Raw genomic sequence first — 6,260 nt, forward strand, 5'->3', positions numbered from 1 at the left:
ATTCGTATAGCCTCACGTGATGTATAGGTGAATAACCGGAGCTCCGGCGCAGTGCTCCGAGCCAATTAGAGGGCGGTGAAACGACAGGGGTTTAGGGGGTGTACAACTACTAGAAAAGGGGGTGTACAACTACTAGAAAAGGGGGTGTACAACTACTAAAAAGGGGGTGTACAGGTACTAGCGCCCAATTAAAACTCAATTAATTGATTGATTAAGGGGGCCACTAATCGCACACCCCCTTTTCACTAATCGCACACCCCTTTTTCACTAATCGCACACCCCCTCCCCCCTCTGTCGCTTCACCACCTTCTAATTGGCTCGGAGGGCAGCTCCGGAGCCTCCGATTCGCTCGTTAAGCTCGCTCGCTAATTCCAAGTGCTCTCTCCAAATGCAGCGTGTATACAAGCAATTACATCCTCATCCTCCACCTCTACAATACACTCGCCATGGCCCTCCAGCCGCCACCGACACGGTCCTACAACACTATAGAGGAAGCCGAGGAAGCGCTTACAGAGCATGCAAAGGCACAAGGCTACGGGCTTGTGAAGTACCGCTCCAAGAGTGATAAGAAAGCAAAGGAAACGAGGAAAATATGGTTCAAATGCTGCTTTAATGGCAACCCAGATTCTACTGCACGCGTGCGCCGTACAGCTACTAAAAAAGGAGACTGTATAATGCACAGTACGCTTACTCGGCAGCCTCCTAACTATAATAATAAACGTCTATAGCTATAGGAGATAGAGGAGGCGGCTTACAACAACTATTATCCTATGCTTAAACCTACGGCAGCTGCATGCAATAGGAAGCGCTCAGCCTTAATAAATCGCCTTATTTGAACAGATACATCCAGCGGAACAAAGCCTAATAAGACGTATACAAAGCTATTAAAAAAGGGGGTTACTATTACTGTGCAGGATATTAGGAACAAGCAAACATAGTACCGCAAGAAGCTTTTTAGTGGCCTTACGCCTATACAAGCTCTCCTTAGTATACTGGAAATATCTATATTCCCTTTACCTAACAGCTAAAAGAGGAAGTATATATACAGCTATATAAAGGACTAGAAGAACTAGATTAATTACCTTTTCTTTACTTATCTAAATTCTATTAAGATCCTATAGTCTAACTACAATATTATACTATTAGACTGCACCTATAAAACTAATAGATTTAGTATACTGTTTTTATATATAACTAGTATTACGTGTATATATAATAACTTTAAAATTAGCTATTATTTTATTCTAAAAAAGAAGAAAGTAAACTACAACTGGGCGGTATAGCAGCTTTTTAAGCTCTTTTAATACTATTCTATTATACTATGCATTTTCCTAATAGATAAGGAATAAGCTTTAAAAAACGCACTATATTAATAGTAGCCTACTGTTCCGCGCCTTTTATATATATAGTATATTAAAAAGAATATTAATACTAAGCTAGCTAAAGTATATAAGAATAAACTAATATTCCCTATAGGCTATACTAATACGCCAATAGAAAATAACACAGAAAAGCAGAAGGCGTCTAAGAAAAAAAGGCAGGAAGAGAAAAAGAGTGAATTTATTATCTATTAGACTGCTATAATAAAGCTGGAACTCTTTAATTAATTTAATAAGGCCTGGAATAAGCTGCTTAATAACTATAAGAAAAGGCCTAGCCTTATAGAGTATATAGAGGAAGAGTAGTAGCTATATAGATAGAAATAGGCAACTTACTATACTTAAACAGCTCGGTATTTTAGAACTATATAAGTGTCTACTTATATTCTATTTCTTAATTAATATTTAAGCTCTATTCTTGCCCTTTTTAGTGCTAGTTATCCTATATACTAGCAAACCTCTTATAAAATTTAGGCTTTAAATTCGTATATTTTAGTGTTAAAATTTAGGTTAAGTAGATATAAATCTAGGTTGCTAACCGAGTTTTTATAGTATTATATTACAGAATAAGAGCGCGTATAGCCTGCTTAAGAGATTCCTCTAGGTGTTAACTAGCTATCTATTTAATATTCTTTTTAATATCTAGAACTTTATCCTTAATATAAAGTCTAAATATAAAAACTAGGTAGCTAGGTTTTATACTTGCACTCTATATTATATTAAAGAGGCTAAATTCTATAATCTATATTAAAAGGTTATACTATAGGTACTTACTCTTCTTAAAAAGCAACTTAAGTAGGCAAAATTAAATAAATATAACCTAAATAACTATACTTATATATTTATATTAATCTATAGTATACTATACGTTTATAAGCTTTATAAACGTCTATACTAAGTGCTTACTACTACTTTTCTAGACCCGGTGCTCTATATATAACCGGAAGAGATAGATTACTATTAGTAGTTTATTCGGCTATATTACGGTATCGACCGCGACACCCTACCTACCGAAATTCTGCCGCAGATTGCTACAACTCCAGCAATCTGCACCGGCCTACTACCGTTGGCCGGCCTCCTGCCCTGCCTACCCTGCTCCGCTCCCGTCTCGCTTCCGCTTCCTATCCTGTCCCGCTCCAGCCACCTACCGGCTGCCCCCTTTTCCTATTACCTAATCTGGTAAGGACCTTGCATATACGCGTGCTACGCGCTGAAACGGTATAGAGGCCGTACGCCACGCGCTCGGCCACGCCCTTATATCCGGTGGCCCGTCTCCCGTTTTCCTATTCCTTACACAACGTCTTAATTCTCTATATAGTATTATATATAGCACCTAATTAACGCTCCTCTTTAAGCCCTTAACCTTTTGCGTGTAGCGCTATTATAATATTACGTTATATCTACTCTTACTACTATAAACACCCCTGCTAACCCAACTATAATACTTCTAAAGCTTATTAGCTCTATAAAGGAATAGCAGGCTGCTGTAATAGAAGTTCTATCCGCCTAGAAATAGGAAATTACTGCTCTATAAAAGGAAGTAGCTATAATTTGGTCTAAATCTACCTCTACTCTACTACTAGCGCCCAACTAATAATTTGCAGGGTCTTCTGTTTATAAATTAAATAATAGCTTAATACCTGCTAATAATATAAACTATATACGGACCCTAACTATTAAAGTTACTCTACTAACTTTAATAGACTCCTTCCTAATAGCCGCTGCCCTGCTAACTCTAAAAACTAAATATCTAATTAACCCTCTAATATTTAAGGGAAGTTAAAAGGAACTTCTAATCTTTATCTAATAACTATAGTATAAACTGGAAGGAAATGCTAATTAATACCTAACTAAACGTGCTCGCCTGCTATATACTTACTCTTAATTAGAATCTAACCTATTAACGCTTATTAACCCCTTAATAGACTAAGATATCTGCACTATTAATTAACTTATCTAATTCCTGCAGGCTATATACGGCAATCCGAACTAGAAACTTATATCCTTAAATTAACTCTATATACTAAAGTAAGGAAGGCATATCTTTATATTATACTTTGCTAAATTCTAACAACTTGCTGCTAATATAGATCTAAATAAAGCTAGCCTAATAACTTAGCTCTAATACTTCCTCTTTAATAAACTCCGCCGTGTAATAGTTAGTGCTACTACCCCGGACAATCTAAACAACTATACTAACTTAATCGCGAAGTATAATAATAATCTATAATTCCTGCCCGGCCGACCCTTTTAATATTTCCCTCTATTATAAAAGGACCTAGATATAATAGAAATTAATATATCTAAATATGCTCCAGCCGGCTTAGCCGAACAAGATAAATATTATTAAAAGGGCCTCTGCTTTAAATGCGGAAAGTATAGCTATATCTCCTGTAATTGCTCTATTCTTTTACCCTAAGTCCGATTATCTAGCGTAAATAAGCTTTTAAGCCCCCGACCGCGCATATACACGTAATTAACTAATTCTACCTAATTCTTATCTGCCCGCCGTTTTTCCGTGTCCACCGCTTTATCCTCTAGCTCTAATTAATCTAGAGGTAGCCGCTTATCCTGTATAAAAAAGTTGTTAAAAGCCCTATCCTAGGGCTAAGTTGCCCCCCGGGACTATTCTAACCCCGGATTTCTATAAACCTGTTTAAAGAACCTAAATCTAACTCCTAGAAATAATAGATTTTTATCCCTATTTCTATATAATAAGGCCCTACCTATATAGACGCTGTAGCTTTAATTAATAGTAGAGCTACAGGTATAGGTTATATTTATAGGAATCTAGCGCGCGTATAGAACCTCCGCCTTAACCCGCTTTCTTACGTTTTACGCCCAACTGGATTTAATAGAAAAACGCTTAAAAAAGAACAGATTACGCACTCTGCGCAAGTAACCCTCCGCCACCTAAACTATATAGAACAGATCCGTCTCTATATACTAAAACTTAGTAAATATAAGCTGCTACTAGAATAGCCCTAGCTATATAAGCACTGTATTAGATTTAACTATAATAACTAATAACTATTGTTTCGATTATCCTAATACTAGGCGCAATACCTGCGCAACTCCTAAACCTCTGCAATAAGAACTTGTATAGAATAGCTTCCTAAAGCGCCCCTTATTAAGCAGTGCCCGACACCTTTAACCTAATACTTTTACTTATAGCAATTAAGCCTGTCTATATAACACTAATATAATTACTAGCTTTCTAAAATAGTACGCTAGATAAATATACCTAACCCTAAACCTAAGCTAAAAACTAAACCTAAAACTAAATCTAATTCTAAATTTAAACCTAATACCTAGACGGATATCCGTATGCTAAATACGGCGTCTATAACCTAATTAGCCTAATAACCTAATTATAAAATCTTTGCTATTACTATTGCTAATATTAATAAGGCCTTAGCTCTAAAAACCCGAACTAACCTAGCTATAAAAGTCCTAGTATAATATTACTATTTGCTAAAAACCTTTTCCTAATAGGAAGCTAATAAGTTACCTAAATACTAAATATATAATTATAAAATTATGCTTAAAAACGGCAAACTGCACAGATTTAGCCTATTATACGGAATATTATAAAACAAATTAAAGGTGCTAAGGAAGTACCTTAACAACAACCTTGCAAAAGGATTTATCTATACTAGTTTATTACCTGTCGCCTCTCCGGTTATCTTTATTAAAAAGCCCGGAGGAGGCCTATAATTCTATATTAACTACCGTGCGCTAAATACTATAACTATTAAGAACCGATACCTAATCCCCTTAATTTAGAAGACCCTAGCATAATTAAGTAAGGCGAAATACTATATAAAGCTTAATATTATCTCCGTATTTAATTGCTTATAAATCGCGAAAGGAGACGAATAGCTAACTGCTTTCCGGACGCGATACGGCCTGTTTAAATACCTGGTAATACTATTTAGATTAGCTAACGCTTCTAGCATGTTCTAATACTACGTAAACAACGTGCTCCGCCTGTACCTAGACGTATTCTATACTATATATATTAACAATATTCTAATATATAGCAAAAACTTTAAAAACTACTAGTATTATATAAAGCTAGTCCTAGAAGTAATAGAAGCCGCCGGCCTATAACTAAATATTAATAAGTGCGAATTCTATTAGAATAAGGTTACCTACCTAGGGTATATAATATTAACCGGCGGAATTAGTATAAACCCGAATAAGATTAAGAATATCTATAACTAGGAAGTCCTCTATAATATTAAGGATATATAAGCCTTTATTAGATTTATAAACTTCTACTAATAATTTATTAATAATTTCTCTGGCCTGGCCGCTCCCCTAATTACACTTATAAAAAAGAACGTTCTGTTCCGGTTTAATAAGTCCTGCTGTGCGGTATTTAAACAACTTAAGACAGTATTTACCACCGCCCTAATCCTCTATTATTTCAACCCTAAACTGCCGATTATTATTAAGGCTAATTTGTCCGACTATATAAACGCTAGAGTGCTCTTGCAAATAGATAAATAAGGAATACTCTAACCTGTAGCCTACTTCTTAAAATAATTAAGTTCTGCTAAATATAACTATAAAATCTATAATAAGGAACTCCTAGCAATTATCTAATACTTTAAACAGTGGCGGCCTAAACTAAAAGGCGTAGTATTCCTAATTTAGGTTCTTAGCAACTATAAGAACCTACAGTACTTTATAACTATAAAGCAGTTAAGCTACTAATAGGCTTATTAGTCCGAATACCTGTCCTAATTCAACTTTTTAATTACCTACCAACCTGGTAAGTATAGTAAGAAGCCTAACGCCTTAACGCGTTGTACGCAAGATACGCCTGCGCAAGAAAAAGCTTAAGCAGCCTAAAATTAGATACTGCTCTATCCT

This window comes from Mytilinidion resinicola (assembly GCF_010093595.1).
Source record: "Mytilinidion resinicola strain CBS 304.34 unplaced genomic scaffold BDZ99scaffold_8, whole genome shotgun sequence".
NCBI classification, from domain to species: domain Eukaryota; kingdom Fungi; phylum Ascomycota; class Dothideomycetes; order Mytilinidiales; family Mytilinidiaceae; genus Mytilinidion; species Mytilinidion resinicola.